Source organism: Nicotiana tabacum, chromosome 4 (genome assembly GCF_000715075.1).
Source record: "Nicotiana tabacum cultivar K326 chromosome 4, ASM71507v2, whole genome shotgun sequence".
Taxonomy (NCBI): domain Eukaryota; kingdom Viridiplantae; phylum Streptophyta; class Magnoliopsida; order Solanales; family Solanaceae; genus Nicotiana; species Nicotiana tabacum.
The window spans coordinates 27896227-27906937 of NC_134083.1; positions in this window are offsets into that span (position 1 = coordinate 27896227).

Sequence of the window (10711 nt, forward strand, 5' to 3'; positions counted from 1 at the left end):
TAGCCCCGTATGTAATAGGATAACGCGGTTAAATACTATGTTATGTGTGTTGTCTTGTCGACCTGAAAAGCTGCCCTTTTGCAAAAGCTGTATTGTACCCGAAAGAATCTTTAACACGCGAAGCATAACGCGGTTAAATACTACGTTATGTATGTTGTCTTGTCGACCTGAAAAGCTGTCCGCCTGCAAAAGCTGTATTGTATCCAAAAGAATCTATAACACGCAAAGCATAGCGCGGTTAAATACTACGTTATGTGTGTTGCCTTGCCTATAAATAACTAGCGCATTTTAGTTATTATCTGTGCTTAACCAAAACAAATAGCAAAACTTTCCATAAAAGCAGGGTTTTATTTTTGCATTAACAAATATCTGGACGCAATTATGTACCAATGTGCTATTGTAGAAAACGTTGTATGGTGGAGGATTGTTGGTCCTATGGTTATGTTGGGCGCATATACTGGATGTGTGTAAACAGGTTTGGAGGCAATGATGGAAATTATTGCAATTTTGAGGTATGGCTTGATGAACCCATTAAGCAAGAATGCTACAAACGAACTTTGCAGTATATTTGGGATATGAACTGTGAATACCAATACCGTGAGTCTGAAATGAAACAAGAAATTGCGGCATTGTAGGAGAAACAAAAAGAGGCGGAAGAAGAAAAAAATAGGATGGAAGAGAAATTAAAGTGGTTGGGGCAGAGAATACTAGGCGGTAGTGACTAAACAATGACATGTATGTGTTGAGTGTAGTATTTTATCTTTATGATTTCTGTGCCATGTATTTTCATTAGTTGTACTGAATTTAAATTATGTTAAGTTGCTATGTTTGTGTTTGTGTTGTAGTATTAAAATAACGAAGAACCGGAAAAATAAAAACATAATGCGCATATAATGTAAACAATAAAAAATGTTGCTATTATTTACATAAAATACAAAAAATAATCAATGCGTCCCATAGCCTGTGTACTTCAATGCAGTCGCTGGCCTGAGGCGCATCCCATCCCGCCCGGCTACCCTATCAGGATCATCCTCATCACGTCGCCTCTTTATCGCCGGATGCACTGCAGCATGATCGTCAATAGTGCTGGCAGGTTATGTAGAAGGGGTCGTCGGTCCAGCAGTAACCTACAGAAGAATAAGTTAGCTCAGTATATGAAAATATATATTAGTAATGTACGTGTTAAGCCACAAAAATTTAAATTGTCTTACCATGGTCTCGTCGGGCTCCTGAATAATATCATCCATCGCAGCCAGGTCAGTATCACACAAAGTGGCCTCCGTGACGGGCGAGGATGAAGCCTTAATAAGAAAAACATTAGGATATTTATGGTTAATCAATGAGATAAAAACAAATTTAAATTTAATAGTAATACAAACATACCTGCGCCTGTGAAAGATCCCCACCATCCATCGATGTGGAGCCATAACTCTGCCGGCGCCCACTATCTACATCTCGGGTCGGCCGATCATCAGCAGCGGTCGATGGGCCTGGAAAGTACTGATCCCAATCATCTCGTGTAATGCTCATGCCCGTGATCAACAATGGATCTGACGGGGTCACCTGCGAAGACCCTGGAGTAAGCTAAAGCTGAAGGCTGTATGACGGCATACTGCTGTGATGGTAGTCTAGCTCATGGAAGTCACCCGATTGAACATGTGCCTCAATGCCCCCTTGCTGGGGACCACCTTCTCGCCTGCCCACACAACCCCATGGGACAGCCCTGCCTCGTGGGACAACCCTACCTTGATGGTAATGCTCTGGCGCCACATAAGCAGGGTCGTGTCCTAAGCGCTCATCCTCTCGGGCTCGCCGCAGTGTCCGGGCAGCTAGCTCTATAACCTGCCGGCCATACTCGTACAAAGTGGCCGCTCCCTCACCGGTATACTGCTGCATCTACAGTCCCAACTGGCGGAACAAATGTAGGCCAATAGCCTGCACAAAATGTAAAATATAAATAACAGATTGCTAGGTTACAGTTATAAGTAAGAATACCAAATAACATACCACTGCCTCGTGCCTCCCAGCATATGGAACGCACCGACCGCCAGCGTGATGAATGGGATTCCCAATGAAAAGTCGGGTAACGCCATGGAACCAGCCCATATAATCATGCTCAATATCTATCCGGCGCGGTGAATTGGGGGGGGGGGCAGAATCCGGTCAAGTCGCAGGTCCCAAGTATCGATTTGCGCCTCTAGCCATGCCACATATGCCTGGTCCACCCTGAAACGATCATCCCGCTGGAAATGTATGGTCTGCCAGGTGGGCGGTAGCGGTACAAGCTGCGGATGGCCAAACTGGCGAAGTACCCGCTCGGTGGTATGATGCCCCACAATATCAAGGCACATCAACGGGACGAAAGAGCTCCAAATAAGTCGGCCGGCCGAGCAATAATCGGGCAAGCTAGCTATCAGCGTGTCGCTGTATGGCGTCCAGATGAACTATTAAGTAACAAAAGAAAACGTGAGTATATGCAACACATATGAAGCCAGGCCAAGTAAACTTAGGTATACATTTACTTGTGCGCCCTCCAGCAAATCCAACAAATCCCTGCATAAGGGGAGATTATGTCGAGCCTCGTACTCTTGTCCATATCCCCGCCAGAGAACCCACCTCCTAGCTAGAGGGAGAAACGGAGGCAGTACACCCGGAGCTAATGGTGGTAGAGGTGGTTGCAACTGTATGAACCGCTCCCAGGCCCAAACCTAACATACAAAGTGGACGTAAAATTTAAGATATATTTTTATTGGGTATGTTATAATGAATAGAGTATTCGAATATGTTTTCACCTGTAGCAGCGGCAAAAATCCAGCAATGTCACGCTGGGTGCCCATGGTCGCCCGACACATCTGCCTGTACAAGTAGGCGAGAACAGCAGCACCCCAGCTGTACTGGGGTAAATATCATCTAGCCGCTCAAGATGATGAAGAAATCTCAAGCTGACTAGGTTCCCCGAAGTGTTCGGAAACAAGACCTCTCCAAACATAAGGAGCACCAGCAACCTCGTGTACCGATAGATATGCAACTCCGGCATATCGCTTGTGATGTCAGGGTGCAATAACTCTAAATGGTCTCGGATAGTCATCAGCTGCAGACGACTGGCCCCAGCCAGTGCAGTCTCCTCCTGTGGCCGGAAACCAGTGAGCTGCTGCAGCATATCCAGGTACTGCCCCCCTGTCAGCTCTCTCATGGCCTGCGGCAGAGTAATGTGGTGTCCATCAACGGGCAGCCCATATATAACCTCCACATCCTGCAGCGAGATGGTGGCCTCGCCAATGGGCAAATGGAATGTGTGCGTCTTCAGTCGCCACCGCTCTATCAGGGCCGTGATCAACGACCAATCGAGCTGCAGCCGCCCGATCTCCAAAAACCTATAGAAGCCCATATCCTGCAGGCGTCTGACTACATGGGGATGGAGAACTTTGCCCTTCAGAAAGTCCCACATGTCGTCCACTCTCCTGACGCGGAGAGTCTGGGCCAGTAACTCTCCCTCCCACATATGGGAGGGCATTTGATCGCCCTGTAACGACAATAGCTCATCGCTAAAAGGTCCGAGATGCATAGGCAGAACCTCCATGTCGTCTACTGTAAATTAAACAACATTAATTACATGTTAGTTTTATAATTTTATATGTTTGTTTGTAAACTAAATAATTAATTTTTATAATTATACAAGATTTAATTATTAAGTATTCACATATGGGTTTCAGCCTCGATATTTGAGGTCCAGTAGTACCAAGATATCCGAAATTCTTGTATGTGTTAGTTTTATTATATTACATGTTAGCTTTATAATTTTATATGTTTGTTTGTAAATTAAATAAATAATTTCTATAATTATACAAGATTTAATTATTAAGTATTCACATATGGGTTCCAGGCTCGATATTGAGACCCAGTAGCACCAAGATATCCAAAATTCTTGTATGTGTTAGTTTTATTATTTTACATGTTAGTTTTATAATTTTATATGTTTGTTTGTAAATTAAATAATTAATTTTTATAATTATACAAGATTTAATTATTAAGTATTCACATATGGGTTCCAGGCTCGATATTTGAGGCCCAGTAGCACCAAGATATCCGAAAAATATTGTTGTTTTCTCATGTTATTTTCTTACGATTATTGACTAGAATTGGACAGAGTTTGTGTTTGATCTATCAGCTATTTTGACGTATTTTGGGTATAGGAGATACTTAAATGATTAATTTCAATAACTACAGGAATATTACGCTAAAAGGCACTACATTTTATTACGCTAAAAGGGCACTATATTACTAGTCTTTAAGCAAATAAATAATCTAAACCAGATAAAAATAACAAATATATTTAATCACAAAACATTCACGAAAATACATATACAACAGTAAAAAGTAACTTATTAACATTTTTTTGAACAAATAATAATAATTTCTTAATTTTTACATATTTATTTAGCGCACTAATATCTTAGTCCGTATAAAAATAACATACCAATTTAATCGAAAAAAAATACAAAACAACATAGAATTTTTTTTTAAAACAACTAATATGCATTTTTTATACGAGTTTCGACAAAAACTAAATCAGAATACCTCGATTTATGTTTTTTGGAAAGTTGAAGAATTAGAGATTTTAGTCCGAAACGAGCAACCATGACGAGAGAAGGCCTTAACTAGGATGTGGGACCAACACTCTTTACTTTTTATGGGACGGGTGAGATTCAACTCGAGTTTTTTATCTCGTTAATGGGGGAGGGGATCACCGCGGGTTCGAATTTTAAAATATAATTTATAAAAGGCGTTCATATATAGCGCACTTTAAAAGGGCGCTATATATAGTTTGGTCACTAAATTTGTTTTTCACTTATTTCGGTCTTTTGAGTCCATAAAGACCACATTTAGGTTCCGGACTCCCATTTGAACTGCCAAATTATTTCACTGCATTCAAATAACTTAATTAGATATATATTCATATCAGAGCCAGCTTATTGTGACACCAAATCATAATTAATGGGCACCTATTGGCCTTGTGGTATTAAAATCGGTATTATTCTACATATAAACATTTAATTCACTGCAAAATCTTGCATTACTAGTTTTATCTCTGTATAACTAATGACGTTTGGTCTTCTGTATTAAGCTTATAATTAGTTATGCAAAGTTTAATATCGGAAACCTAATGTTGTATAAGTTACACAAAAATATAGTATTATTTTATAGGGATAAACGGTGTGATAAGTAATACTATATATTAAGGGATCGTTTGGTTTAGAAGTAAGTTTTATAATTATTGGTAAATGCAAGGACTAGTAATGTAAAAAACTATTATTGCAGTAATTAATGATGAATGCATTAATATTATGCGGTAATTAATTTTTAGAAAATGTTATATAGAAATAATTACACTAAAGGATATTTTTGTTTTTAAATAAGTTAACCCTTAACTTATTCTTACACTAAAGGAATAAAGGATATATATTTTTCATATATTATTCGGCATTAAATAATATATATATATGTCAGGCCTATCATGAAATAGATGTTAATCCGCATTCAATCATGCCCCCCTTCCATGAATTGGAGTGTGCTTCATTTCATTCAACAAAAACACATGCGTAACCCTATAGCTATATAGTGGAATTAATAGGTTTTCTTGCAAATCGTAGGGTCTAGAAGAATTTTTAATCAATTACGTAATTTACAAGACATATAAATATGACACCACGTCATACGGTTTCTAAGTCCTTTATGTTTTGTCACTTTCACTTTGTTTACACAGTTTGAAGATCATTTTATTGTACTTTTCAACATTGTTTCCTATAAATAATTGAGCCATATATCCCAAATTTTAGCTTCTCATACGTACCTCAATTTAAGACCTGTTTTGCTTTTTAGACGATCATTTGACCAGATTATAATATATTTAATGATGAAATAATACAGTTGAAAGTTGAATATGATGAGTTTCATTGTTAAATTATTGGAAAGATAACAAAGATGAAAACTTGGGACAGAACAAAGTACTAGAATCTTTGCCACATTTTAAACAAGGCAAAATAATTTTGGCATGTTGAAAAAAAGTTTACAAACAAAGCGGCAGGAAATGAGTATTTACAAGGCCTCTTATGCAGATTATATACATAGAAAAAATAATCAAATAATTATTTTTAAGCGCAGAAGATACAATATCAATATTTGCGTAACTCCCAACTATTGGTTCCAGCAGCCCGTGTTTACCACCTTGTCTATGATCAACAAAATGCTAAATGAGACATAAATACATAACTTTTGCTGCTATAACAGTTAAATATTATGCAATTGCAATACCCAAATAGCCGCAACCTAATCTCTTAAAGTAAAAATTGCTGGCGGGTGTATTATATATCTATATATAATTCATGTATAACTATGTATAATCTATGTATATCGGCTATGTTTGACCCTAAATTTAGCTCCGCGTTCAACCAATTAGATTTAATAAAATAGAGTAAATCTTAGCCAATATTAAATATCCAAAAGATATGTTAACTAATTTTGTAGTAAGGTAAGATATATATTTGACCGAATGACAATAAATGTACACAACACTAATAATATTCAATGACTCAAAAGGAGGGAAAAACATTAAATAACACTAAATAGCAATGAATGACATTTAAGTAAATAAGAACATGTGAGTCACCCGAAAATGGGTGAGATCCGTGGATATTCCTTCTGACAAGATGAACGATTGATGAGCCTTCGAATATTCAAGTTGTTCTTGGATCAAGAGGAAAATTTAGACAATAATCTTGGTAAAAAGGTATTTTTCGTATTTTTGCAATAAAGCCCGATTCTCTATATAAAGTCAATGTATTTTCTTACAAGTGAATATCTTCTGCCCCTTCTCTAAATATCTCTTTCTATTTATGAGGAACATATACATAAAAACCCTAATAGTACATGTGCAGAGAATATCCACTAGAATATTCTCTTTTGTGACTTATCCTAAAACTAGCCGTTATAACTCTGTCTAAGATGACGACTCCGACCTTGATCTACGATGAATTCTCGACCATGGTCTTTACTGACTCGTCGACCCCACCCTTCATCTCTTAAGGGACTACTTCGACCTCGGGCAGGCCTTTATTGAAGTCGTACGGATACCACGTGACAACCTATGAAGGCCCTCTTAATGCTGACGCGGTTAACTCATATCAAAGAATATTTTTGACCCATACATGATAACTTTGAAGATAACCGAAATCGCCATGAAAATCTAACTAGGGTTCATGAGAGCAAAATGAGAGAGGAGAAGATTCAGATATTTTCGTATATTAGAATGGCAAAATTATCCAAATTTGTACAAACTATACTATATATAAATTGGGCCAAATTGTCTTGAACCTGAAAAAATATAAGCCAAAACATAGCAAAGATAAAAGCCTATACAATTAACTTATACACAACTGGGCCTATTTCTGCTGAGGCCCAAATGCCAAATAGCCTCCAAGTCCAACAACCCCCCCCCCCCCCCAAGTTGGAGGGGGAAACCACCTGCAACTTGGAGAGAAAATGATGATGAAGCTGCCCAGTTAATGGCTTGGTGAGGACATCAACCAACTGTTTAAAAGTAGAGACATGAGACAAACAAATCAGTGATTCACCCAACTTAGCCCAAATAAAGTGACAATCCACCTCTGTGTGCTTGGTACGCTCATGAAAAATCGGATTCTTGGCAATGTGAATAGCGGCCTGATTATCACAATAACAGAGAGATAGGAAGGAAAACATGAACTTGCAAATCAGAGAAAATTCGGACTAGGCAAGTTAATTCCGCCACAACTTTACTAATAGCTCGATATTCAGCCTCAGCCGAAGAAAGGGATACAATAAGATACTTTTTAGACTTTCAACTAATTAAACTATCACCCAAAAAATACAAAACCCAGTGACAGAACGTCTAGTATCAACACAAGCAGTCCAATCACTATCACTGTATGCAGTCACTTTGAGATCAGGAGAATTGGAGTAGAATAAAATAACATCAAAAGTATCCTTAAGATACCTCAAAATGTGTAAAGCAATAAATATATGAAAAGATCGAGGACACTTTAAAAACTGCTAAGATGATGGCTAAAAATTAAATATCAGGTCTAGTGTGTGTGAGAAACAACAACTTACCAATCAAACTCCTATAAGTCTTAAGGTTGTCCAAAATTTCATCAGAATCGGCTGGCAATTTATCATGAAGTTCTAGAGGGCACACCACAGAAGAAACATCTAAATAATGATATTCTGATAACAAATCAGAAACAAACTTTTTTTGATTCAGAAGAACACCAGAGGAAAAATAAGAAACCTCAATGGCCAAAAAGTAGTGCAAAGTACCCAGATCATTGATTCTGAATTGAGTATCTAAAAATTATTTCAAATCAAGAATATCAGCTGCATTATCCCATGTTAGTATTATATCATCAACATAAACGGCTAATATAGTCAAAGAACTAGGGGAACTCTTAACAAAAAGAGAATAATCATTTACAGAAGGAGAGAAACCCTTAGAACACAAGGATTGAGATAACTTGACATACCAGTGTCTAGATGCTTGCCAAAGACCATAAAGAGACTTCTGCAATTTGCACACTATAGGAGCAGAAGAAGAACAACCAGAAATCGAAAGGCCATGAGGTAATTTCATATGGACTTCCTTATCTAAATCACCATGGAGGAAAGCATTATTAACATCTAATTAAAATAAGGGCCATTATCTTTTAACAACCACTCCTATTAAATATTTTATGGTGGACAACTTCATAACAGGGGAAAAAGTCTCAACAAAATCAACACCTTCCACTTGTGTATTACCCCTAATTACAAGTTTAGATTTATACCTCTTTACACTACCATCAACCTTGTATTTCACCTTATAAACCCATTTACATCCAATAGATTTCTTGCCTTTAAGTAACTTTACAATATCCCTAGTGTGGTTAGCTTTTAAAATCTCAAATTCCTTTCCCATGGCATCCTGCCCAACTGGAATAGAGGCTGCCTAAGAATAGGTACTAGGTTCAAATTCAGCATGCTTAATAATAGAAGTGGAACAAGAAAGAGATGAAGGAAATTTACACTGATAGTCTTTCAAATATACAGGAGGATTATGAGCCCTAGTGGACCTCCTCAGAGATAAAGGGGAAGCAGATTGAGTATGAGAACTAAAAGGAGAAAGCAAAGAAGGTGGGGTAGGAGATTGCATAAAAGAACTGACAATAGTAACATCAGTTGGAGGGGAAGAAGCAAAGGAAGGATCAAAAGACAACACAGAAGATGGAGATGTAGAAGGGAAGGAAACATGGACATTAGTTGACTTGGAAAAGGGGAAATAATTTTCATGGAATACTGCATCCCTTGAAACAAAACACTTCTTAGTGGCCAAGTTGTATAACTTGTATCCTTTCTTGGCAAAAGAATATCTAAGAAGAACACAAGGAATAGCCCTTGGTTTAAATTTATATCTATGAGGTATATGGACTGTGGCATAACATAAACAACCAAAATATCGCAAATGAGAGTAAATGTGCACCTTACCATACAACATTTCAAAAGGGTATATATCACTTAAAAATTTAGAGGGTAATAGGTTAACGATATAAGTAGCTGTTAACAAGAAATCACCCCAAAATTGCATAGGTACTTTGGACTGGAACATCAATGCTCTAGAAGCTTCAAGAAGGGATCTATGTTTTCTTTCAACCACCCCATGTTGTTGAGATGTGTAAGGGAAACTTGTTTGATGTATGATTCCATGTCCTGAAAAAAATGATGATGCAAAGGAACTAGACCCCAACTCTAGAGCATTATCACTTCTAATTGTTTGAATTATGGCGTGAAAGTGAGTTTTGACCATTGCAACATAAGCTTTTATTTAGGGAAAAACATTACTTTTGGATCCCATGAGGTGTGTCCAAGTGGCTCTTGTATAATCATCGACAATAGTAAGGAAGTATCTACCCCCAGAATAAGTTGCAGTATGGTAAGGACCCCAAGTATCAATGTGAATGAGTTGAAAAGGTGAGTAGGTAATTATAGTACTATCTGGAAAAGGCAATCTAGTTTGCATGGACATAGTACAAACATTACAAATAAAAGACTGTTTGGATGACAAAGAATCAGACAAACCAGAAATGAGTTTCATTCTAACAAATGGAACATGTGCAAGCCTTTGATGCCAAACCACATCCATTTTATTCATGTTAGTAGTACTACAATTAAGGGGAATAGCATACACATCAGGCAGACTAGAACAAGAATTACAAGTAGAAAAAAGAACACAAGATGAGACAACATTAGTCATGGGAGAAGCAGGATGAACACAAGATGAGACAACATTATTTGTGGAATCTAAATTGGTGAAAAGCTGAGAATGGGAGGAAGGCCTTTTCCACACAAGCTTGTACATGCCACTATCCAATTTACCAAGATCCAAAGGCTTCTTCAGAGAAGGGCCCTGTGGTATAAGTAAACAAGATTCATAAGCGAACAAAACAAAATATTTAAATTACTATATAATCCTATGCACAAAGATCGGATTGTGTTGAAAATAGGGAATATAAAGAACATTGTGAAGGATGAAAGAAGGATTTAAAACAAAGGAACCAGTGTAGGTGACGAGCTCGAAACACACACTTAAATTATGCTCGCTAGTCAAAGATAGTACAGTATAATATCGTATCCACATGGATTG